This window comes from Branchiostoma lanceolatum, chromosome 2 (genome assembly GCF_035083965.1).
Source record: "Branchiostoma lanceolatum isolate klBraLanc5 chromosome 2, klBraLanc5.hap2, whole genome shotgun sequence".
Lineage (NCBI taxonomy): Eukaryota > Metazoa > Chordata > Leptocardii > Amphioxiformes > Branchiostomatidae > Branchiostoma > Branchiostoma lanceolatum.
The window spans coordinates 25,959,766-25,987,551 of NC_089723.1; the positions used below are offsets into that span (position 1 = coordinate 25,959,766).

Sequence of the window (27,786 nt, forward strand, 5' to 3'; positions counted from 1 at the left end):
TTTTCGCACGGAAGAAATTCTTGGTGTCAAGAAAGTGTAACACAAACAAACCGCTGCCTCCTCTGTCTTTATGACTATTGAAATGTTATGTAATACAAGTGGATGACTTGGAAGAAAAGAACTGATCGAGTGAGGCCAACTGTTCTTTGTTTATGGTACCAACTGGGTGTCAAAGATTTAAGCCTTCCTCATTTTTCTACCATCCGCCGGTATTTACCCGTGCCAAATAACATAATCCTCGCCGTGCTTGCAATCATCGACATAGAATAACGGACAAGGGCAAGAACACAGACGGAGAACAAATACAAAAGCGTTTTCTGCACTAAGTATGTGGGGTTTGTTTGAACTTGGACCGCATCTGCGTGTTGTGTCTGGAGCGGCGCGGGCCAGCGACCGCCGAAACGGTGCAGCGGGTACCAAGGGCAAAGTCGGGCGTCTCATGGAGGCATCTTTGGGACTGGGACGGGGAAAGGGGAGACATAATGAGGTCGAGTGAGTGTAATTCGGCGCGAATTCGTGTGAAGGGTGGCTGAATGCCTTAACAGAGCCCCAAACGTGGTGTTCACCGTGCCCATTCAGGCTAGGGCACTCCGAGACCGAAAGAATGCGCTTTGTAGAGGGGAAGGTCGGCGGGTCGTGCCCTGGCAAGTTTCGGGGTTGGCGCCGATGAAAAGTTCCACGCCAGCGATGGCGGGAGCTGGGTGCCGTCTGGCTGCTACAGGGAACGTTCTGCCGACTTTTCCCCGGTTTTTCTGCCCAAAATCTCTCGGTGAGTTCCTCAAGTCTTGTACTTTCCCCTCTTACAGTGTGAGAGCGGCTAGTTTTCGCAGCAACAGGTGTAGACAGCTCAGTAAAACCGCACAACTGGTGAACAATTCGGCCTCTCTCGAACCAGACAATCAATGCCACTGTTACCACAGCTGTGCCGGGATCCTCCCAAGCTGTCCGAGTCTTAAGGCGCGTCGTCCCTTCTGTCTCGAAGGTGCGACGCGTCTTGAGTCCCGGCTTGGTCTATCTTAAAGTATCTCTTAAAAACTTTAATGTGAAGTAGTGCCGTGGTAGGAAGGAACTGTTGAGATGATTTAAGCCGTGTTGTAGCACTCCGGCATTAGTGTGTAATGTTGTGCGGCCAAGGTTGGTCCCTCGCCCTCAGCGCTTTAGCGGCCACCGTGTCATATGACGGCGAGATGATGGCGATACGCTCCGGCTCTGTCCGATGATGAAAAATGTCCCCAATATTGGAGGCATATCTTGGTCACAAAAGCGTTGCCTTGCTACCTATGTCATTAATATGTTGGGTAATGGAGTCGGTACCCGGGAGAGATGGGAGCTCACCCCTAAATCACGTCCTGAGCGCAGGGTTCATGTCAGCTTGTCAACGTTATGGGATGAGGGATGGGCGGCGGCGCTGGCCTGGGGCCATCGGGGGCACGGTGAGAGCGCAGACAATATCTCTGCTCTCCCGTACATACACACACAGACACACACACACGCACGCCGCTCGCCCCGAGCTCTCACATACCCCGCAACCCTGACTATTACCGCCATCACCCCCAGATTTATAACATCGCCTCCAAAACCGCCCAAAACACGTTCGCTCCGAGACGTCACCGCGGTTATTAAAGCACCCCCCTCCCCCATCTCAAGCCCGGAGTCGCCACCCCTACCAGTAATGAAGCTTACGGAATCTTTGATGCATGTTGATCCTCGACAGTAACGATAGCAAATTAAGACGGAGGTCTCAAGTCGCCCCTCAAGGGTCATCTGGGGAACTTCAAACAACTCGCTGCAACTTAAGACCAATAAGTCTTCCCAGAACCCCATCCCCAATTACTGACGTCTTAGGGCCAGGTAAAGTTTTGGTAATAACACCTTAAGCACCTGTTCTTACTGTACAGGGAATAGAGAACATTTGCTTCGTGTTAGTGCCATCTATAACAAAAGCACCCAGACACATTGTCACATTCAGTTATATGTGTTATAACTTGGAACTTTCCTTTCTTGTGAATGTACACTGCGACATCAGGCGACTTCACTGGAAGAGGAAACGTAATTTGATGAAAAACAGAAGCGAGTAAATAGTATGAATTATATATTGGTGAGGAATTATTCGGGCCTATACAAAAGGGTAGACGGTATTATTTAGTGAGCCGTAATTCGAGCTGGGGTTATCAGATACTCGTCTTTCGGCTACAACTTTTTTTGCGTTTTTTTAATGTCATATTGATATCCGTTATCAAAATGCGAAATGCGGTAGGAGATGGGCCGATACGGGCCGCTGCTTTGTTTTTGTGCGAGGTATAATGAATGTGTGGCTGATAGTGTCATGGGGGCCAGGACCTCTGCTCCGGGCGCGCATCCAGAGTTAATAGCCATAATATAAACCTTCTCTAAATTGGAAATGCTCCTATCTGCGGACACGCCGGATTTATGAGGAATTGATAGCAGTGCAAAGTGCTACCGACCAGCTTCTGGGCTACTCAACGCGCCATTTTCTTTCTTTTTTTTAACTTGGTTATTTTTTTTTTTTTTTTTGGTTCACCGAAAAAAAGAAGAGCCGTTTCATGTTGTCGCCTTTCGTACGCACCTTGTTCTGAAGGCTACGAACAAGGTCGTAACAACTCCCTGACGCAGATGATCACATTATATTAGGAGCTAAATCAGATTTTCCCGGCCGGAAGAAATTGCGTGAGGGCCGTTACCGTCCCGTCCTGACGTCTTGTCGGTGTGACAGGCACGTTCTGAGCGCGACCCTGGCCCCGGCCGCCACAGATACACGCCCGTGGTCGCCCATTTGACCCCGGTTTTGTAGGGACGGGACCTTTCAATTTGCCGGGTTCATTCCATCCAGGCTCGCTATAATTGGCAGTCAGAAAATATACTTTATGTTCTATCGGATCGCGCGGGGCGATATCGTTATGGCCCTGTGGCCGCGGGGCTCAAGAAAATGTTCACAAGTCAAGACATTAAATAATCAAAGTGCAGTTAGGGATGGGGCTATTACAATGTGGGGCGCATTAAGGGAACAATTTCATATTTCCCCATCTTTTTTCTGCTGGCAGGGAGAGTCTATACCCCCAAGGGCAGAATAATTTTCTTCCCGTGATTTCTTAATGTAATATCTTGCGGTTTAATCCGTGTTGCTTGCCCCCGGCTCAGACGCAGACCGGGTCAAAAACGATATTAAATTATGCAGGGAAAGTTTTACTACTGACTAACAGGGGTTGTTTCTAAACCCACACCACGAGATGTCGCTCCAGTACTGCCCCGAACCGCGTAGGCAGGGCGAGAATAACAACTTCATTCCCGGGTCCAACACGGAAACTTTTAATGGGCTAACTTACGCGAAGTTGGGGTACATATGTAGGCAGCTAATACCACTACAATTTGCATAATTCCGGTAATACTTGGAAGAGCATCGCACATGTATATTTGATGAAGTCTAACTACTCCAAACGGATGTGTTCGTGTGTTCTTTATTTAATATTCACCGGCTGGACTAGAAGGTTTGGGGCGTTGACGTAAGTTAAGTGGCAAGTTCGCGTCTTTAATAACAGCCTTAGTTGATAAACTCTGCCGGCGTGTTTTATGGCGCGTTCCTTCCATCTTGCAAATGTCGCATCCGGGGATGGAATGTGCAAACGTGTCATCAATTCGCGGAATAAAAAAAAACGGAGGAGGGGGATATTTAGGGACTTTCTATCTGATGGTGACGCAACCTTTTGGAGTTTCCGAGTCAAGTGATCTTTCTGGCAATTTGACGGGTTTAATTTTCCCCTCATCGCCGTCTGGTAATGAAAAACTTGCCGTGAAAAACGACCTCGCGAATTTGTAGTGTTCCTCACCTTGTCGTCATCGGTCACTGGGCATAATGGCAAAATTGCCGGCTTCCCAATGTGTTCATTTTGTTCCACGCTCATCAAGAGAAGAGATGCCAAGTAATTCCGACCGCTGGTGTAGAACTAGAATAATCAAGCCCCGCACCTGTGACTGGTTTTCTTAAATAACTTGCCGCTCGAGCGCCTGAGTGGAGAGATATATGGAATGTTCGATCCGCGGCGCTGGGGAGAATGTCTGTCCGTCAATTAATGTGTGGGCTTTGTAATTAGGAGGGATGCGTGCAGAGCGCGTGCGGACCCACCCCCCGGGACCCCGCCTCCCCACGGAGCCGACCCCTGCCCCGGGGGTAACACGGGGGTGAAGAATGGTGCCTCCCCCGGCTCACTGTCGGGGTCAGGTACGAAAAACACCCCACAAGTACGCGAGAGGGCGACGGCAGGAAGCAGGGTCGCGCGGCGCCTGCCTGGAGTCCCCCCGTGTCGCCCATGTCATCTCGCCCGACCGGAAAACGCTATCTCATTACTGCCGCTCATGGTATTAATTTTTCATCCTTGCCTTCTGATTGTTCATTTGTTGATTTTGACACGGCGGTTCATCCGTGGAGAAATCACCAACGAGTCATCGACTAGCGAAGCCATTACACCGCCAGCTCACGCAGATCGAACCGGCCCAGAAAAGTGTTGTTATGTGCATTTCATACTGGGGAATGACGCCCATTTTTCTTGTGCGTCCCCGTAATCCCGGTGCCGTGCTATTTGTCGCCCGTCCCGGGGGTGCCACTACCCGAGGATTGATGCCCCCCGCCGGTGCCCCGCTCCACCGCGCGCCGCAGACTCTCGGTGTGCGTCGTTCTTGTTGGAGCGGGGCTGATTGGCATGACTTTTCCCCTCTCCTCGCGGATGATGAATGGATTGCCCTGAAAAAGAAAGCTTGGAAATTCGTCAAAGGCGACGCCGGGGTTGGAACTCGCTTTGAAGCGGTTTATTTCGGGAGGGAGTTCATTGGTAGAAATAAATGGGGGTCAGGGGGAGAAGTGGCGAGGTGCGCGCGGTTATCAATCATAGCTGGGCGCGCCTTGACTGCGGCCGCAAAGCTTTTGTGCTCACTTCTATCCACCCACCGACCGGGTGTCACTGCGGTCAACTGGCTTCGGCCTTCTCGGTCAACAACCATACAACAGTGTTCAGCCACGCTGTGTGCACCCCCCACCATACATCATAGTAAACCTCCACGCTAGTGCCCACAACGAGACGACATCAAACCGTCCCCATTAATCCAGGGTTATCTATGAGATGACGGAGACATAAAGCCCATACTTTGGAGTTTTATTTCTTCGTCTCCCATTTTCCGCTCAGGTCATTAAACTCCGGTCCTATATCATCCACCAGACCCTTCATTAGACCGAACATCTGTCGGGAGATTTCCAGTCTCCGTCCCTTCATCACAACCTCCTCCATCTTCAAGACTCTCTCATTAAAGACGCGCTGATTTCCTAAGAGTCCTTCCACAAGACGTACAAGCAAGCACCGTGCCCTTTGCACCGGCCCTGGCCTGTTTTTCATAAAACAGATATTGTTAATTTGCCAAATGGGGGCAATATGTAGTCAGGAAGTTAAAAGCAGCCATAAAAACTTTTCATCGAACGCTCTAGCTTTTGGAAACAGGTGGTATTCTGATGCTCAGGAAGAAGGTCAAATGACTATCTGGAAAGAATTTACTTCCACATCTATCCTTTTGATCGGTAAAATATATACCCCCAAGCTTGGAAGTCAAGTACATACATGACTTGGTTGCACTTTACTTTTTGAGAACATACGCCATGCTTAAAACGTCCCCACTCTCTGGGATGATCAATTATAACGTCAAGTTGATAATTACAAATAGAGCCTGTCCATTCCCCCGGCTTTACAGCCGAGAGTTGAGTCCAGCTTCCGGCACGATGAGGAGAAAACTTCCTCCTCTCTCGCTCATCTGTCAGCTTAAACTCTGGGCTAACCCCTGGACCACAAAATGAGTTCTGGAGTAAGAGCGGGGCATGAGCCGGCGAGTCGGTGGGATTTACTCCCCTCATCTTCATCTCAGAATCATCTCTTGTGCAGACAACTCCTTGATGGATGACTCTGACCCGCACTCTAACGATACGCAAGGTTGTAACATCCAAGCCCATATTGCCCCTCCCAGATGGCCCTCTGATAATGTAGCCTGTAGAAATGTTCCCCGTGTTAAATGGATATGGCTGCCCTCCTGACACGAGATAACCCTCTTTGTGAGGAGTTAAAGAAGCGGACAGGGGGATCAACCCCGCAGTTTGTATGGCTCTGTGTTTTTTCCAGTTTTCCTCCACAAAAATGATCTCAAGTCGTCAAAGAAAAGCCCTCAGGGCGAGAGGTTTAGTTCTTAACACACGTTCGTTACAAAACTATGGCCATCAACGCGAAGTAATTTTGGATCGAAGATAAAGGAACAGAATAAGAACAGATGGAACTGTAGGTGGACGCGAGTCAAGCTGCTTATATATGAGGGATCTCCGTGTAACAATACCTTTCTATGGTTACAGCTTTTCTTTAATCAAGGTAATCGTTTCCGCTCCCAGTAGTTGATGCGTAATGCATTGCTGACTGCCTTAACTTTTAGAGCACTTTTAGTCATTCCTAGTTTTCAATTTTATCGTTCTCGTCCCATTTTGCATTAACGGCGGCACCATATTTCATTGCCGGGGTAGCTAATATACCCATATGGGCTGCGCTCTGAAAATCGCTCAGTACGATAAAATTTCCATCTATCTTGCCTTCCTGTAGGAGCTACTTTACTACAATTGTTTTTAACCTCTGCCACGCGAGGAGAGGGGTTGTAGCGGCCTTGTGACAGCGGAAGTGCTGTAGTGTAACACTAGGTCGATAGGGTTGGCCTTTGCGCACAAAGGGCTCCATTTTGGATCAAAATGGAGCTAAGAAAGCCACAGAGCAGGGCACATGGGGCTGACTGCGTTTTGTAATCTCCTCGACTAAAACGTATTAAAGTAAACCTCTTACGTCTATAATCCCTTGAAGGGGGGTTTTCACCACTATTACGAACAAATGGATGATAGGCGACCTTTTCGACGTAGGGAAAATCAGTCTAACAGCCAGCGTTTTCCACGACGTTACGCGATTTCGATAGCACTTGTAAGGGGCGCGAACTTCGGCTGGTGCAGACAAGAAAATAGACCTATCAGGTCGACAAGGTTGTCTCCTTTGACAAGGACCCTCATTCCCTATTTCTCTCCTTAGAAGTGTTGAAAAATAAGCTGCAAGGCTAGACAATTAGTCGGCCTTGTATGTTTGATAACCTGATTTCTATCATTATTTCGGACACATCGTGCCCGGCCGCGGCGCGCGCGTCCAGCCTCCGGCGGGCTGTCCGCCCGTGGAGGCCCGTTCAGTACCACGGTCAGCGCCCAGGAGGTAAGGCTATCGGGAAGAATGGCTGTTTAGCTCGCTCGTTGACTCCAACTATCTCTGGCGTTTCTGTGAGAAGAAGTCTCATTTTACCCCTGATCTTTATCGACTATATAGTGGTCTGTTAAACAGTACAGTGTTCTGAGGAAATTAGGCAAAGCCCATATGATTATACCTTTAGACAAAGCTCTTCAGTACTGGCACATACCGCGGCCATGTTAGATAGAATTATACTGAAGGACAGAAACAGATATCTTACAGTTTAGCCCATCTTATAACCGGCGTAGGTCAAAATACAGAGAAGGAAGTCAGTCCAAAAGTTTGCTAGATCATTTTGTCTGATCCATTGTGGTAAGCTCTGTATCCTCATTTGTACTTTGTTTTGTAGGAAAGGTCACAATCAACAGTCTTAACAACAGTGAGATTCATACGTATGTATGTATGTTTGCATGTATGTGGACGATGTTAAAAGGGTTAGATGTGGGTGATGTTCGTGTCTGAGAAGTTTTCTCACAAAGTATTTCCCACACGTCGAATCGATAGCTAGCTGTAGTGTTTGGTGCACGGCGGGATAAAGGTCGGAAATTGCTCCGGTAATGATAGCGGGCGACGACAAGTTGTCAAAAATAAACGGCAGGTAACAAGGAGGGGAGAAGCGGGAAATGAGCAGAGTGCGCCCGCCGTCTGACTCTCTCGTTTCCTCGAAATTGGCGGCGATGTCTGCTCAAGGGGCGAACGCGCCCACCAATTCAATCAGACAATATTCCTCTTGTAATTGGAAAGGGTACGTGGACGGGGAACGGAGGAATTCTAGCCAGTCCTTCACACGTGTCCGCGCATTTTGAACTGTGGACGTGACGGCACTTCTACATGCTGTCAGACCTCCGTGTATTAGGTGCTGTAATACCGGGCACAGAGGCTGCGTCAAGGCGAGCATATAAGTTGGAAATAAAGAATCCGTATCGTGACCATGTAAGAAACATATTTGACAACGGTGAAATCACGAACTAGGGATACAAGGTCTCTGATATATGATGGGGAAGCGTATTACCACACGTGTTTGTTTGTAGACTTCGTGCGGTTCGTTTTGTCGAGCATGAGTTTTCAGTGTAGGTTATGTTGTGTATGTTTATTTCATCTTATTTTTAACCTTACACATCTAATTTTCGCGTTGCAGACACAGGGGTAACAAAGCAAAATGGACATATACATTATATTCGTCAAGCATCAAAATATCAGACAAATATCATACTACAAAAATGACCAAAGAAAATGGACTTTATTTGTCACAACCATCTCGGCAAACTTCGGAAACACAATCTCTTTGTTTATCACTGTTAGTATATATCCTCCGCTCAAGATGAGTCACCAACACTATACTTCAGTCAAATATACGATTGAAAACTTGTGCTATTGTGCTCACTATTTGCCACATAGCACACTAACAATTATCTCAAAAATGTCAATGATCTAGAATTGTAGCATGAAAATCTACACATAACGTATGAAGGTTTAACTATAAAACAAGCTGCTTGTCCTCAAGAAATGTCACAGAATCGTGAGTCTACTACATGCACACCTTTTTGTTATCCTGTTAATACTATTGAGTTAAACTCACAGATAACACATTTGAATCATATCTCAATGTTTCTTAGTTATATTTTGTACACAGAACTGTTATGGGTTGAAGTGAGCTTACAGAATGTCAAGTGTAGGATATATCCGTGCTCAAAACAAACTGTTCTAATAATACTAACGAAATCATGATGGTACTAGTGATGGCTTATGCCCTCTAGGTATAGTGCAGTTCATTATACAAGCACTACTATTTCCAACATTCTCTGTGTCGACATGGAGGCAATCTCTAAATCTTATACAAGGTATCAGGACCGTGTGTATATAGAAAATTATGAGAACGTTAACGTAAGAAATACCTGGAAATTTGTTCAGATTCTACTATTTTGTAGAAAACGAATACTGACTACATTCAGAGAGCGAAGACAGAATTTCGAAATAATGTTTAAAGTCTAGGAGATTTCCTTGCTAGACTGAAAATAAAAACTAGCATTTAGAAGTGAAGAAATTTGCACTATAAACGTGGAAGTTTTCACATGTGTCTACCATGTAGTGGTCAGGGCACGGGGTAATTTATCTGATGAAATTTTAGACATTTTTAGGCGGACATCAACGTGAACATAACACTAAGTTAGGGACCGAAATTGTGTCCATTTTCGTGATGTCCAATTTCCGGTTGTTGTTGGACGAGTGTTGTAAATATTGCCGACCAATATTCTGACAAACGATAGATATGTGTTAGTAATAAATAGAGTAAGCACCATAGCATACTGTTAATTCTCTGTCATTTCATCTGTCCAGTTAGCAATCCTTTCTTAAGAAACTAGTAGCAGAAAGTGTACTAATTCAAACTCAAAAATTGAAAATAACAGATAGCATACATAGTACCTACTGTACATGTGTGGTCAATTTTGGCTTGGTAAAAATACTGTAAATGTAGTTCTGAAAACAATTCATATCAGTTGTATACTTCAGTTAGATATAATTTTGATACGTTTGTCAAATCTAGTCCCCTCCAAATACGTGTTTTCTGCTACAATTTTATTTTGGTATTACTAACCAATGCAGCACCGTAACTACTGTATGAAAATATCATTTCGCATACTTTCATTTAAGTGTTATATCTCTCCAAAATCCTTACCCGGTAGTTCCCAGTGTAGTGCACTGTGAAATACAGTGGCATCGAAATGAAACTTGGAACGACAAAGTAGTTAAAAGTACGGGTACAGTACTCAATCCAACGGTCCGAACTTTCCTCAACACACTGATGCCCATATATCTTCAAATTTTACAAGGCCAAATAATTTTTTAAAAGACCGTACGTATGAGAAACCCCATGATACTTCACCAAACAGTCAACCGTTCTCCCAATAAGTCAAATAAATTGGAAGTACGTGGAATTGATGGCTATATCAATAAGTTATGCCACTCTTTATTCCACTTTTATTGCCCGAAAGACGCGCCAGTAACCCTGTAAAACGCGGAAACGGCGGTGCGATGTTGATGTGCTTGTCCGGAGTTTGTTGTGGCTGCCATCTGGATAGCCGTGTGCTAATGTCCAAGACAAAGTACCCTGGATGTGGTGGACTGTGAATGGCCGCTCTCTCAGCACAGACTTCATTTTCCGGTTATTTCATCCCCATCTGCTGGCTTTTACGCTTATGTGCATGTTTGTATGCTCCCTGGTTTGGTGGCAATTTCAATCAATAACCTTGCGTTTCCAATCCAATTTTCTTGGGTGGGAGAACTCGTGGATGTTTCTTCATTGTCCGAAACTTTCCCAGATGCCCAAAAAACAAACGAAATTAATGAAAAATAAGTCGAGTATTTGTACTTTTCATGGAAACCAGTGACAATAAATAAACATCATAAATAAAACCAATTGGTTTCTTAAACCCTATTGATAATTTTGGAAAAGGTGTTAAGGAATGCATATAGATGGTAGTTATGGCTGTCTACCTGGTCAGCAATATCATAAAATCGTTCTTTGTACTAGCACAGGTACTGAACATCTAACTTTCAAACACTAAGATAAAGTCATACTAGCTACTTCATTCAAAACAGGATGACACAAAATACCTGCAATGTTCGATTGAATGTGTAAATGAAGACAGAGCCAAAACTAAATTCTCTGGACAGAACCAATTCACTTCCAACCAAGCCAAGAGACATGCCAGTTAGCATATCAAGTTCATCCCGAAGGTTGTCTGTGATGTTTTAATGTCGGTTGCATCTTGAACCGTTCTTGGTCCGGAAGGTAGCGGTTGACTGGGTGACCCGTGTGGTCGGGTCTTCCCCCCTCCCCCTGTATATGACTGTTCCAGACCCTATAAAACTCCTGTAGCGGGCGGGGAGGCTTGGACGGAGCACGTCTTCCTCCACTGTTAATGCTATAATCTGTTCCGGTACAGGAAGACTGTTGGATGACTCCCTGACCTATAGCGGTTCTGAGGAAAGACGCACGGACACAAGTGTTGGAACAGGTGTTCTACAAGACACATCTGTTCAAGTCTGAGAAAGTAGTAAAAAGTCTTGTTTTCAAAGTTCTTAAAACCCATCCCACAACTCAATTCCTTCGTCTTGTCGTTGCTATAACAAAAAGAAAACAACCCATGACATAGCTATCGAATGTAAACAGAAGTTATTTCATAAAAGAAAACACAACACTTGATTCCAATATCTTCTCCGGCTACATCCTAGTGACGTTAAGGAAGAATGCTGTTGAACTTGCCCCCAGGAAACACGTTGTAACATCCTTAACCCGCTTTCCGGTCAGGAAAAGGTCCGGTTTCACCCTGACCTTGCCGGTTGCCCCAAAATCTGATTATCTTTCCTGTCGGTGTTGAGTAGAAGTTTGACCCCTCCAACCGCTATCGGGCAGAGGACCGCTGCTACAATTTCCTCTCACTGTCGTTTTATTTCCTCTCAATTCGTTTTTCTCTCTAACAGTGTAGACTTGGTTAACTTAATGTGGGGAATATATAGCTATTTAGGACCATAGTGCTTCTTACGTGTAGAGGGAACATGGAGTGGGAAGTACTAGCCAACCATTCAGGTACAAAGAAAAGAGAGAACAAAGGTGAAGAGCGTTGGTTTATGCTAACATCCAAAGGAAAGGAAAGTGATCATCATATATACTTTTCACAAGATTAACATTAACGTGTTACTTTCTTTCTAACGTCATAGACTGAAATGTTCCTTATGGAAGTCATTCTAACCACTTGATTATATTCATACTGCATTTATCTTGTGTATAGTATATCATATACCACCACTACGTGGCAGCAGAGCCAGTGGTCATTTCTGGCATCTATATCGGTATGATGGATTCATTTCATTGTAGTGTAGCTTTAGTTGCCATGGCAACGTGGTCCAAGAACGGTTTAACCTTTCTGCTATTTTGGAAATGGACACTGAAATCTCGGAAACATGGTCCACAGATCAGCATGACCTTGGCATGTGCAGACGTCTAGAGGTCACATTCCTTTTCATCTAATAATTGTAAAGCCTCCAGCCTATGGTAAGACGGAGCCGGTCACTGTTATATTATTAAATCGTCAAGCGTTATCAGAAACACGTGTACATGTATCTCGCGGCCGGCCGCTGCATGGTTTTGTGAGCCGTTCGAGCTGCTACAGAGCTGAGGTGCCAGGGCGAGTCACGGTCTGACATTTGCGGTTACAGGAACAAGAGGCGATATGAAAAGGGTAGGTCAGCGTGCCACCTGACTCCGCATCATGTGTCTGCGGCTGGTAAGGGTTCTGACGGAACACGTGTTACACCTGCCCGTGCTGTACGTGTGTGGGGGTGAAGAGGGTGGGAGGGGGGCATGGAGAGCACTCGAAGGGTCAAGATATTTCTCATTGCAACGATTGTGTGAATATGATCGGCGATAGCTGATGTAGAGCTCTTCCAAGTTTCTCAAGTATTTCAGAACGAGTTAGATATCCTTACACGGGCACACGGGTCAATTCTGTATTAGGATGGGGAGAAATCCATCTACTTAATCATAATTAGCTCCAATGAAATTGTACAGAACAACACCGTTTTTAGATGGAAACAAGGTCGTATATACAAGCAATATTTGTTGCAGAAATAGATGTTTGGGAAAGACATGTATGGTGGCGCTGTTAGAATGTTGTAGCTCTGTTTGTATACTCAAACTTTTAGTATGTTAATAATCCATCCCAACGGCAAATATCACTCCGAACTAAGTATATATCAATTATGCACTTTTAATAATTAACTCCATCTTAAGGGCTCGGTTCTAAAGTTATGAGTTGTGCATTGCGTTTAAACTTGTTCATGTACCTTCTTTTGGAGCCATACTTTTGGATACCGTATGTAACGTCTAAAGAACGATTGAGAATAAGACTGTGTACAGGTGCATTTTCAGTACCTTTGTCGCAAACGTGTTCTATTGTTTGACATTTAGGCAGCAAAGGTCGTCGGTCTCTATCCAGGTTTGCGTTTATCTTTGGTAGGTATTTCTGCCTCTAGTGGTGTTCTGTTTTGTAAACCCGGCTTTGTTGTTATTGCTTTGTTCCCCACGATCTTCTAACAAACGACTGGGGAATGTCTGCGAATGCTTGGATTTTCGACATAAACAGATGTATCTATGTAACTCTTCTGACATAAACCTAAGACGTTCAAAGTTCCAACAGTGCATTGTTTGATTATCCATACGCTAATAGGTAACAGAGCATGCATGCTTGATATGACATCTAACGGGCGCCCCCCTCCCCAACCACTAAATTAAGATTCCCGACTTGAAGTGGAAGACAAAGATGATATCCTGTCTCAAGACATTTACACTGACAGTAATTAGCACTTCCTAAATGATTCACTACTTACGACATACACAGGACTTGTACTGAACAGGTAACTGTGTCTATGTCATCTCTCTATGTTCTACTCGAAATAGAGATCTAATTAGGAAGTCCCCAATCTACACAATGGCAGATTCACTTTCAATTAACCAATTAACGCGATGACAAAACGGAGCTCGGGGACCAGAGCGACATGATGAGGATGTCTCTTCTCATTCTGAATCTGGTTGCCATAGCGACCACGATTTGTTTACACCAGTGTATGCTTGCTCAGCTAGGCAACCGTAGAGAAGTCTTTATACTATGAAGAAAACGTTGTAAAACATTGTATACACAAGTCGTATTGTCGTTTAACATGGTAGGGGCATCTCCATACGAGGTCATGTGTTCATGCTTTTCTTTTCTTAATCATTTCTTTCTTCATTCTTTTCCAATGAAGCCCTGGAGGACACTTCATTCTCGGACGTTTAATCCTTGTATTCATTCATTTGCGTTTCTATTGATCCTTCCATCCATCCAATCCAAACGGAATCGAACCCATATTTCCCCAACGTATGTCTCGGCTCTTCGCGGTGATTTAAACCTTCGATCTGACGGAATCAAATAAGGGAGGAACAGCAAAATCGATGGTGTGTACTTGCTGAAAAAGAGGTGAGTGGTGTGTAACAAGTCTAAGAGAGAGACTCTACCGACTTGCCAACGCAACACCACTGTTTGAACACCTCCCAGAACTAGATACTGAAGGACGAAGAAGTCGATAGGTTCGTGCCCAAGGGGCTGTCTTCTACCGACTCACCGTCAGTCAGGGGAGTTCCTCGTCTTCCATCTGTATTGACAGAATCTGCTTTGATGAAAAGGGCTTCCCTGTGCGTTTTCTCTAGCTTCGTCTTCTGGGATGAACATCTAAGGACGTTTTTCATTGTATCCTCTGTTGAAGGGTGTGATTGCTGGAGGAAAAGATAGCCAGGCTCTAGAAGACAATCCTAGCAAAGGTCAATGATGGAGACAGAAACAAAGAATTAGAATTGTACTTCAAAGGGAATTGCTGACCATGCTAGTGATTCGAAATATCGACCTTAAATATGGCGCAGCAACTGCATTACTTACATTTCGTGGGTTAACTAACTGCTCCCAACTATTACATTAAGCTGTTCGGATAGAATTGGGTGAATGGTAAGTAGATAGTCATTAGATGGAAAGTGTATGGTCAGCATTCTCATACAGGGGCACTTTTCTCTGCTGCTTGTTTATGAGTGTTCGTGTGTGTGTGTGTGTCCCCACAAACGGGGGGGGGGATTCAGGCATTGAAACATGCAGCTTTTAACTAATTCATTACTGTATTTCTGAGAACACGTACGCCTGTATGCCTTATAACAAATCATTTTTGTGGTACTGACGTTTACTATAGGTATGCACCTCGGCATGCCTTGTCGAGAATAGCCGATAGAAAAGTCAGGACTAGACCAAAGTAGCTTTATCTTTGAGGTGACTGTTCATTGTACGATTTGATGGGTTTTGTCCGAAGTCTGGCTCGAAGTTCGCCCCTGTTCTGTTCAAACATTCAGTCTGTGGATTCCTCCCTCATGTAACGGTCTGACTCCGGTGTTCAAATACCACAAACGCGTACAGAAGGGCCACCAAATATTTGCTCAGAGTCTTCAACAAAGCCTGCGGCAGCCATGAACTTTCGCCCCTCGAGTTGGCAGAGTTTTTGAAGAGTGTGAAGCGAGGGTTGCCGAAATGAAGTGATCGATAGTTTCGTCTGAAAAAAGTGCCCCTGACAAAGTCCTGTCTGGTAGCCTGTGAACAATGTGTGATCGTCAGTTCTTTGTTTGTGGCGCCCTCGCCGCCGTACAGCTAGATTGAAGTTCAAGTTAAAGTCAACACTTTTTCTGCAAGGAAAATCGTTCAACCTGGTTCTGAGGCCAGCGTTCCTTTGTTCGTTTCTTTTCCAGATATACCATTTACACAGCTGACATTTTACTTTTGCTTTGTGTAGTTGGTCCGAGTCATGTTTACCTATATATAAATACTTCCAAAAGTCCCTGAAAAGCATAAAACCATGTGTTCAGGCCCTACCGATTATGGTAATTCTGTCCTACTTTTTTTATGCATTGCCGTCCTTAACCGCTATTTATTGCGTTCTTGTTTGGGGGAAAATTATACCAAAAGCGGGTCATTTGTAGAAAAATAAATGATGAAATGTCAACTTAATTACTACACTATAGTGAGGTCCAGATCTAGATAATGACTCTGCGAGGATGATTCTCTGTATGTCTCTTCACATAATGACAAGTAGTGATGAACTGCCTATGATATAGTACTGCCATAAACGTGGTCAATATGCATTAGGTTTTTACATTTTCCCATCGATGGATCCAATTCAACATTAATAAATAAAATGGCATACATACTAAATCACGCCTTAAATCATATTTTCATTTAAGTTTTGAAAAACTATTATTATTGTGATGGCAAATATGCAGATGCACATTTCCTATCAGCTGGAATTTTGACATGTATTTAAAGAAAATGAGGGTTCTTGTTCTGTTGTTATCTATTCATAGACATTACACATTGTCCGTTCAAATGTCACAGACGTACATTGAAATCAAGCAAAAAGTCAAAGGAGCCACACAATGTAGTCATAAACTGCACATTTGCTTTTAATATTACATCTATTTCTTGTATATATGTATAATACAATATCCTAGCAACAGTATGACAACTGATTCTAGATCTAAATCTGTTGTCGAAACTGGTCAGTACTATTATGTTGTAAATATAGATGGACCTAAATCTACTTTCCTACTTTCAGCTGTCTCTTCTCAATGATTACTTAGAACTATGAGGTTAACACGATTTACAGAGGCCTCAGATGGTTTATGAATTAACAAACTTATGAAGAATATAGATTTGAAACAAGAAAGATGATAAAAAGATGAACTTCAACAGCACTATAATGTTGTGATTGCCATATATTGTGATGTGCCATACTGTTTTGGAAATGTTAAAATGACATACGTTACTCTTCTTCTTTCTGTCGAGGCTACCGACAGTCATCTTTATGAAGATTTTATAACCCATATACTATACACTGTGAGGTTTGATCTATTCACCCTGGGAAGGTCCCCTACTCCTTTCGATAAGTGTGGTGGGTTCTTTGATGTGCTCGATGTATGGCTCTCTTAAACACCTCCATTTAACGTCCTATCCGAGTGAGGTCCCTAACCAAAAGTAAGTACTCATTTTCACCCGAGTAAAGTGAGCGAATTCGTATACAGTTCCTTTCCCAATGGCACACCATCGGGGCATGTCAGGGGTTCGAACTCAGAACCCCTTGTCCCAGGCCATACACTCTAAGCATTGCGCCACACGATGCCACACTCGTTTGTGTGTTTCCTACAATCTGTCCAAAACAAGATGTCAGCTAGCTATCTGGTAGGGATATGTTGGAGGAAATGGGTCGGTATGTATGGCTTGGGGCGCCGGAGCTGTGGCCGTACCCTGTACGGGAGCACACTAACACATGCCCGCAACCCAGGAACACACAGTACAGCGTTTCAAATCTTCCTGAAATGCTTTCCGCACTCTTCCAAAAGCGACTTAGCCTCGGAAAATAGCGTATCAACACAACTGAAGACTGGGTTTCATGCTAATTTTTCCGTGATTCGTTCAAGAGATTTATCTTTAGATAGCACAATCGTACAATATAGAAGGGCGCGTCATATAAACAAAGAGGAGTGTTGTGGTTGTGGGAAAGAATTCGAATGCCGCATCATGTGCTTTATCATTTGGGCAGTGTTATAGTAAATAACCAAAATAGGCGGGGGCATATTCGCTGGATTCCATCTTTTTTTATATTCTTCCTGCTACATTCTAAAAGCCCTAAAACAATTTCCGGACATCGATCGAAAGAAACACATTTCAGCGTTGACAAATGTGACAGGAAATATGCCCATCCTTTCCCCATATCGATCAATATACACAACTGCGCCAAAACGTCTGCTAGCTTTTTCTGCCTTTCTCCCTCCTCCCATAACCCCGGAATTTGATGTGACCATAAAATTTGAAAATATTCAGGGACGTATCTGTCGCATTTAGGTGTAAAATACGGATAGAGGATGTGTAATTTCGTTTGCGCGGACCCTCAGCGCCATTGTTATACCCCGGTACCGCATTAGCCACTGTTTATGAGCATATCGCAAAAGGTCAAAATTGTATATCTCCATACACGGCGATGCACTGGTAAATAAGCACCACATAAAGCAGTAACGATAATGTTATAGCTGCAATCTTATTTCTACACCGAGGTTGCTTATATATGTAAGTGTGTGTCGTCGCTGCATTTCAATGACCTACAACAAAATCGTTAAGGAGTTATCTATAATTTCTGCATCCATAAAGCAGCTAGTGAATTACTAGCAGATCGGGGAGGCATGGGTTTGGGTGATTCAGTCGCAGTAAATGTGAGGGTGTACATTAACTATCGTCAGTCTTCGGGGTTTTTATTCACAGGAATGTATCTGTGTGTTCTCCAAGTGTATGTACCAGTGATATGTGTGTGTGTTCTCCCCCCACATGTGTGATGCGATGGTGTTGTGATGATGTATATGTGAGGCCGTTCCGGCTAGCCGTGTTAGGGGGTGGTTATCATTTTTGTGTTGGTGAGGTGATCAACTTTACACACAATCTCTGTGCCCGAGTTTATCGGCTGCCATGAGTGTAATTTCCCGCATGCCTACCGCCTGATCCCGTGAACTGGCACGAAGTCTTCACATTAGCGGGCCCAATCTCCTACACCAAGAACATTAAGCCGGGCATAATCGCCAAACCCTCACAAGAGCGATTATACCCCGAGCCCGGTGTTGGTTTTCCCATTTGCCAAATGAGCCGAGAAGGGGGTCGTAAAGACGAGATAGACTCTTGGATTGATTTGATTTCTTCGTCAAAGGCCCCAGTAAAATCTAACACCCGTTTCTTACATTACCCTTTTCAGGTTCTACGCCTGCCTGAGCCCTGTGCTATAATTACCACCGATGGCCACCCGCTTCTTTGATCTGTGCCTTCCTTAGTGATGACCCCTCTTGATGACCAGAGATGGCCAGTGCATGCTGAACATATTTTCGGGCTACTTTTCAACAGACCTAGCGAGTTAAATGATTCTCGACACAGCTTCTGCCTTAGTCCCCAAGAATAGAGATCATCCTACACTGTCAATCAAAACTAGCTAAGCGTCAAGCGAAAACCACATCATCATCTAGTGATGACCTAAGTTCCACATACCTCACATATGTTTCGTCTTTTGTGATTTTGACAAACAGTTTTGCTAGGTTAATCCACCGTACAATGCTTACCGACAATTCCGTCTGTGTTTCTAAAACGAAATCAGTGAATGTAGGAATGTGTTCCGGACCTTACTGTTGATGGTGGCTTGGTTACAGAAGGCTTTGTTCATATTTCAAGCCTCAATGTTGATTCAAAACAAAAAAACCTTCTGTAACACTATCATAAATAGAGTTAAAAAACGTCTAATTTCAAACACCTTCAATCTAACTTCTAGACCATCTACCAAAACTTCACCATGGCATTGGATTGCAAAGATGGTACGCACTTTCCCACATACTTATTATCACTACATTCTAGCTTACTTTTCTCTTTGTTGAGAGGAATTCAGGCGTTCAAACTTCTAAACTATTTACTGCTGAGAATTCAAGAGTTTCGTTTGACAAATGAGTGTCTGTATTTTGGGGATGCAAAGCGTCGTGTTTTTGGTGTGACAAGCACTTTGGTTGGAATAAGTAGAAAGGTTGGTCCTGAATGCACAGCCCTTTCTTACATTGATGTAGCTTTTGCAATTTCCCTTGGCGTTTTAGGGGATCACTTTTGGTCTAGATACGTTTTAGACAAAAAATAGATCTTGATACAGCTTGTCTACATTTTTGGAATCATCTATACATTTTGGTAAAAAGATGGTTTTGATAGATAGTTGAATGATGTTGCTGATTTTGTAGGTTCCCAAAATCTCAGTGGCGCTGTCATTTTTTCAACGTTTAGGCCAGGCTGTTTTCCTGTAACCATTTGTACACGTCTAGTCATATTTCTGTTTCGAAAAAATATTCTGATGATTCATAATTTTCCCAAGATAAATGGGATATTTTCTGCATTGTCGAATCATAATCTTTCGTTCAGCATTTGACGGATATAGAGACAATATGCAGCACAAGCACAGTAATAGCACAATCTGCTTGACGAAAATATCGTCCTGTGTTTTCTACAATCTGGGGACAGAAATGCTGTTTTCTTCTAACCACTAACTCGGCAATAGAAAGCTAAAGTAAAGGAAATGCTGCGTAATTTCAGCACGCGTATCTAGACGATATAATGGTTGTCAGAATTCACGACATTTTGCCCCCACGTCGCTTTGCGTTCGTATTCAAAATATGCTTTTAGTGTAAAGGTGACTAGCCTTGTAGACCTTCCGCGCCATTTTACCTCCCATCTCAATCTGATGATGTTGGCTGAACTGAGCACTAATTGCTAACGGCCTTCCTCGCTCAAAGATGCGGAAAATCAGGTACAAAACGAGAGAGCCGCTAGTTCTGATCTCTCTCGGTTTGAATAAACACACTCCCGGCTAGACGTCACCGCGTTTTTCGTTCGCACTAGCCTTGAAATGAAATCCCCCGGTATCTTCTGCGCACCTCTTTTCCTCCTGCCAACATCCGCGCTCACGGATAATACAGAGGAGTCAATCACGAAGAACAAAGGAGAACGATATCAAAAGAAGCACGAGATGAAAACGTGCACAGTGTAGAACTCAGATCTCCTTTTCTCTACCGTATAACTAGAATATTTTCCGCGCTGTGTACGACGCAGAAGTATCGCGGGTTGGCAGCGTTTGCGGCCGGCTGAATGGTGTGCAGATTTTCCCCATGGCCCCATACTTCCACCGCCGTGCGGTCACGGCCTTACACCGAGCGGTCCCGGGTCCATTTGCCGGGATTGTTCAGCTGAGGGCAGTGACAATGAACGGTCGTTTGAATGACAGCCTTTCACAAGTACCACAACAAACCCGCGTAATAACGGTGCCCTTTTGTTGGCGCTGCGTAAAGTAGAATTTGTATGACATTTCCGCACAGCGTGAAACTCACGCCATTCAAACCACAATCCATGGTAACGGGAACATATTAAAGAAATAGAAATCACACAATTTTTCTAATAAAACAATTGCTTAAAACCTTCCTCTCGTTTTCTAAATCACAGTCGTTTATTATTACTACATTTGTACAAATGAATCCCCGTGTACATGACGCTGAACAGGAAGATTGGCATATGTGACCGTTCTATAATGACATTCAAAATGCGATCTTCTTATAACGAACGAAACCTTTTTTTAAGAATACAATCACGGTTTTATCCAGTCAGCTTTTGCTTCAAATCGCATTAACGCATCTTCGTGAGAATGGTTGAAATGGCACATGTAGATTTCAACAACAAACAGTGGCTATACCCTGCACATTACCTCTTACCTTTGACCTCCTCGCGTGCGTTCTCTCTCTAACCCACCGTCTGCCCTTCGTCTCTAAAATAGCTCTCCTTGCACCTATTTTTGGAAGCTAGACAGGATCAGGTATTTTGGAGGATGTACAACATTCAATAAACGTACAGTATATATGGTTAAACATAACTGTCGCGGCCTGTACACGGCGCGGAATGTCAGCATATATTCATTCCCACAGCTTGTTTTGATCATGGCGGTCATGGTCATCAGACGTACTTTACCACAGTCTGGTGAACCTAGCCTTTTTATCCAACTCTAATCTGCTTACCCTACCATAAGATGGTTAGTGGCTCTTTGTACAGTGGATTCAGCTTTCAACAAAAAGCAAATTCGATTATCTCATCTATAGAAAAGACCGGATGATTCGGGGAAAATAGCGTATTTCTCCCCATCACGATACGCGTTACATCTCTACAAAAAGCTGATCCGTTATTTGGCGTGTGCGTTTCGCATGTTCCCGTTATATAGGGTACATGTAAGGGCTGTCGGTGTGTGTTTGATTCAGAACGCTTCATCACAAAACAGGACGGCGTCAGGACGCGAGCTTGAAGCTGAATTACCTAGGTGACCATGCCGTTCTGCAGCTGTTGCCAACCTTTACCATATAATTATGCTGACTAGTATCTAACCCTGCATAAGTGCTGGTCAAATATAACATAATGCAATCCATTTGTGCAAGCCTGTTTGGAGGACTAATTCTTTAAATTCTTCAACCTCTGACGACACTCTGGTTTATGAAAAGATTGCTGTATTTTTATAATACAAAGTAAACGAATGTTGAATTTGTGTATGTTCGCCCGCCATCCTTGTCACTCCATCTCACTCCCCTTTGTATTTAGCATCCAGGGGCACATTTACCATACAGGTCCTTATGGCGAATGGGCTCTTAATTCTTGATCGAAAACATCTTTCTGCGGTTTTAATCTATCTTGTCATGTTGGAGGCGGTTAGTCTTCCATGTTGCCATCTAACGAAATCATTTTTAACGCCTCTTTTATTGACATATCAATTTCAGAGTCGAACTCTGCGGCATTTTGACCTTTAGGGTGAGGAGCTTAAAATTCTCGACCAAAGACGGAGAGAGAAACATTTTCCTTAAGTTAACCTCTAGTTCCTGTTTATGTCACTTGTGCATGACTCCAGCGGTGTTCTGTGGTGTCAAGTGTGGAGGAAGGTGATGTTTTTATCTCTTTAATAGTGATGAGTGAAGAAGAGAGAGTGCAGAATAGCACAAGAGGACTATTTTGAATATATCCTCTCTATCGACAGATCAGATTCGGTGCCGGAGACCTTTGTCAGCCACTTTGACCTCGGGGTTACTGGCGTCAAATTCTCTGCCAAAACGCTTTCTCATGCGCTCTTTGTTATGGTTTTTACCGGGAATTGGAATAGGTCAGGCCCCGGGGTCTTCGTGCACAATAACTACACCACTTGGGACGGATTCCCGAGCGTCGAGAGATGAGAAAGAAAATAAGGAATAATTTTTAAAGAGCGAGGGGAGAGTTTGGAATTGCTGGGCATTTTTTTTTCTGTGCTTGACTGAAATATCTCTTTAATGTATGTTTCGTTTTAAAACAAATGTAGATTGTTTGTACTTTTTGGTCATTTGAAAATGGGCTTATGCTATGTATTACCACTACTCTATACCACTAGGTTTGATGGTTTTAAGCACTTTTGGCGAGTAATGGAAGTAATTTCGGCACCCTAATTGAGGCTTATCTATGTACATTTCTAATGCAGTGGTCGAAAAAAAACGAACAACGAATTTTAACCAACGCCGAAGAGTTTGTAGTTTTTCTCCTCAACTTTCTCCCCTGTGGTCCTTTGTCTTACCATGGAAGCGTGCAGTCGTTGACCTGGGGTGAAGTCACTGGGATATTTTGAGGCGCCCGTCTCACCATTTCTCTCGGTCATTTCACCCGTCTATTAGAGGCTCAGCACTGCCCCAGGTGCCCCGTGCCACCGTAATTACCATTTCAATAAATATATGATCAACTGCCAACCTCCAAAATCATTCCAAATCTGCCCGTTATTGGCAGATCAATTTTGTCTTTCTCCAGGTTTGACCCCGAGGTGACAATCGACAAATTCCCTGCTTTTTTTGCTGCCTCCTTTTGTACGTAATTTTCTATTCTTTTGTTTTGTGTCGTTAAGGGGGTTGGGTTAACGTTAAGGGTCTTGGGTTATGAATATGATATCGCCCTAGTCTGTTGCATTTTAAAAGGCAGACGCAAGCCAGACATTGGGGCTTGACTACTGACCTAGTATGGAGCAAAGTAAAACAACAGCCGGCAAACACACAACATAGCGTTTCCAATCTGTTGCCTTACCTAGGGGGCGCTTCACAAATATGCAGAGGGAGGACTGTAGCGTATGGGTTGGTACTAGTATAATGCTGTAGTACAATACATCCTGTACGGAAACTTTGATAGTTCATACATGTACATACCTTATTGGGGAGGAAAAAGACATTTTCGTTTACTCATTGTAAGACTCAAAGATTGGTTAAGGGAAGAAAAATAAGGCGATTTAGGATGTACTTCAGTATTAATCTGGTCAATGTATCGCCTTCATCTTTCTCATAGTATTCTATGTCTTTTCTTAGCAATTAGATGGCGATTGCTACGGCCAAAGGTCTTATGTAAAAAAAAGAAGACTTTTCATGAATGAAATGTACAGTATATGTCTTAAATATTGAATGGAACCCATAGAATAGATAGATGTTAGGTTTCAACTGAAAAGGGAAACCTCTCTATTTCATAGAAACCTTCAGCCAATGTTTAATAAAATAGACATATTTTCAACCGTAATATTTTTGGATCAACAAAGTGGCAAATATGTGGAAAACAATTTCTACCTTTGTTTTGATATGGTTGCACAATTTAAATATATTATTTACTGGAGGTCTTCTCTTTGTTTCTGTGAACTTTTGGTCTGATGATGAATTGGGTAGCAGACTTTTGAATTCATTTTTGGCGCTGCTACCGATATGGTTGGTATGATTCTGCCTGTAGTTTGAGACGTTTTTACTGATAACTTCATAGAACTTGTGCGAAGTCTAAACACTTGTATCATTCTGTTCGCACAAGCCGCCTGTGGGCAGAATTCAAGACGACACGCAGTGAAATATGTACCACAACTATTTCCAAGGCCAAAGACTGCTTATTTTCAGAATTAAGTTTCCTGGGGGAGGATCACACACATTAGGACTGTTTTGTTGAAGTTCAAGTAGGGAATTTTTCTTTCCTTCGGCATTCTGCCACCTCTGATGTACGGGACCCTCAAAAGTCAAGTACAGATGTTCGACGTAAAGTAAGGAAGAAATATTTCAGGAGATTGTGTGGACGGGAAGGAAAACTCGTTAAAACTGGTGTTGCTGACGGGAAACCTGCCAGATGGGACGATCTTTTTTTTAAACTCAGGAAGAGCACAAATTGTATTTCCGCGCGTGTGAAGACATTCCGATTTGGTGCGGGTGACCCATAATCAGCCAAACACGCGCGCAAATTGCGAGGGGTGATGACAGCGGCGGGGAGGGCAGCCAGTTTATTTAGACTTGACTTCACTAGAATCCGATGAGCGTGTTTATTATTTTATTTTCAGCGCCGTGTAATCGTTGTGGTGTGTCGATTATATGTAGGGGAACGTGGGCCCTGAACAAGAGACATACTGATAGAACTCTGGCGGGTTCTGACACAGAGATGATTTCATCGGAAAACCTATAGATTTTCTCTCCCCGCCGTGTATTAGGCCGGGTAGCCTGCGTTCTGGGGTCCAGTCAGAACTGCGCAGTTTGCACTATTTTGCCGCGCCCTCTTGGTCGTAGGTCCATGTTCTAAATCAGGTTTTACATTCAAAACTCTACTCTACTCTAAAAAAGGAGACTAGAATGATCAAGTCTTGTCTCCAGATCTATCATAGTAAAATTACATGTATATTTAAGGTCAATGTGTTGTAAATATGTGATGTCTATATTATTGTTTATGAAAATAACATAACATATAGATGTGTTCGTTTCTTTTGTTTTCGATCGAAGTCCTTGTCTGCCACGTGTAGCTATACCAGTTATGTAAAGCTAACATCCATTCCAAACTTTCCCTCCAGTTTTCTGACCCAAGGAGAGGACGAAAGCTTTTAGAGAATGTGGTAGCCTGTTTCTGTTGACACTGGCAAAAACGAAATCCCGTGCTAAGTAGCTTAGCTAATGGCCTTTCTGTATTTTTTCAGGTTGCGTGAACTTGATCCTGACCGTGGGGACGTGACTGAGGTGACTTCCCGGAGAACGAGTGAGGCTGGGCGCGGGAAAACACCACCACAGACGGGAACACTTGCTGACAATATGGTCCGACATACGTCAAGGGGAACCATTGCAAACGTACATAAAACCGGTACAAAATTAAAACCAGAGTCTTCATTGTTATAACAATCAGGTAACATTTATGGTAGGAATTTCGAAATGTATGAGTATTTTTAAAACAACATTTGAATTGCAACAATATGGTCCAACAAAATGTCAGATGAAACCATTCCAAACGTACATGAAAACCGGTAAAATTGCATATTATCGTATCAAAAGTGTTCATTGTTACATCAATGAGGTAACCGTTGTGTTAGGAACTTCGAAATGTGTAAAAAAAATCAATAAAACATTTGAATTGCAAAACAAAATAACATGGGTTATACTTTGAGTTACTGTTGAATGGTTTCGTCCACTCGTGGCTGTTTAATGTACTTTTATATATTTGAGCGAAACTATGACTATAAGACACGTACTGATATATTCTCAAACGAATTGTAGTAGCGTATGATTGAAATTGTAAGCGATAACGAATATACCATAGAATTCTATTACTGCAGTTTCCTTGGATTAGCGCCAACACATTTTCGTCCAATGTACAACAGTTTGAACAGTATATATATTTTTTATATAACGGCCATTCACATTTGATATTTCACAAAATCCTGCTCCTGACAGCTGTGTAGTGAAAACAAACATTCGTTGCAAGAAAAACTCATCTAGAATAAATCCATTTATTGACCCGATCACCCATGAGATTAGATCATACAAATGGACAGAGTCCAAAAAATCCATAGCAATATTTGCGGTTGTTGAAATGTGGGCTCTCTCGACATCAGAGGTAATGAGACCGTCATGTGTGTGATTAATAAGTAATTTCCACCCACGGATAAATATAAACACCATTTTCTTTAACATTCGAATAAATTTTGCTTGAGACCTTGTATTTAACAAAAATGTTGTCTTGAAGTACGTTTTCAAAAGAATTTGTATTTCTAAAAGCGTTGTCATGTTTGTTTTATCCATTTCTTCTCGACAGACGCAACATTATTGTGCATTAGCCCTACATATGTCAAACAAACTAAACGCTTGTCGACTTGAATGTATACACAAAGTAACTGAATGACCTTCCTAATATCATAACAGCCACGTTACACGTAGCTTTATGTAGAATGTAACATTTCTGCGTCGTCTGTCCCACATAGTCGGTCTGTATTTGGAACAGACGAAGAAGCGAGCAAACATGCTTGAACATTTTACCTCTGCAGAGTTCTGAGAAGTGCAAACGAGATTCCACGAAAACTCTAAGATATACAAACCTTTTCAAACAAAACAGACTTGAAACGCACTGAAAGCGACACAAAGGTGACTAAACAACATAGTATCGTTTTGTTCACAATAACCGGTACCATAATCTAAAAGTTTGTTGTATGAATTTGGCTTACTTGTTCATGAAAAAAACATATGGTATGAAATTTCTTTGTGTATAACATTGATTAAGTCTGCAAGGCAGGGTCACATATTTCGTTTTAAGTAGAATGATAAAGCACTATTAACAAAACAAAAAAACAGTTGTAAAGGAATGCAGATGTTGTACAACGTCCTATTTTTGCGCTTCGACTTTCAAAAATATGAAAAAAAGGGGCGTGCCGAAAAATGTTCTGCAGTTGTTTTGTCTTATCGACATAGAAGCATACTAACACAGCACAAAGTGTAGGATTTGGCTTTTTTTGCTTAAATTCAGATTTATCGAAGTACTAAAAGCAATATCGTTTTATAGTTGATAACAAAATGATCCGAGAAAAGTTGGTGTTGAAAATTGTGTCCCTGCTAACGTTGTGTCGGATGTCTTTCTTACTATTCGTGTTTCAGACACTCCTGAGGATGCCTCGCACCAAGCGACGCCGTGTTTGTGGATTGTGAGATCTGTCAGCAAAACGTATCGAATTACCATCATTACTAGTGTTAAATCCGGATAGAACGGTGCAATATTGACATAATATACATTCATCATTCACTGCTCACGTGCGAGATGATGAAATCATTGCAGGGATGTGTGTTAAAGACTTTATCAACTCTCACCACCTATGTTAGATCTATAATAAATGTTGAGAGGCTACGTTATCTTAATATGCCACATAGTTTAAGTGTAGATGACTTCTTTATGTGTGAATCGCCATTCTAGTATGTTACTTTAAAACATTGATATTCTATTTTTCTTCAATAAATCTTATGAAATCTTTA

The 27,786-nt window shown here is 43.0% G+C and overlaps 1 long non-coding RNA gene across 1 annotated transcript; it reads left to right on the forward strand.

The window, feature by feature from the left end:
* On the forward strand, positions 1–27,786 carry LOC136428224 (uncharacterized). The gene is made up of 2 exons (XR_010754597.1): positions 1–769; positions 25,473–27,786. It is a non-coding gene; the product is annotated as an uncharacterized lncRNA (long non-coding RNA).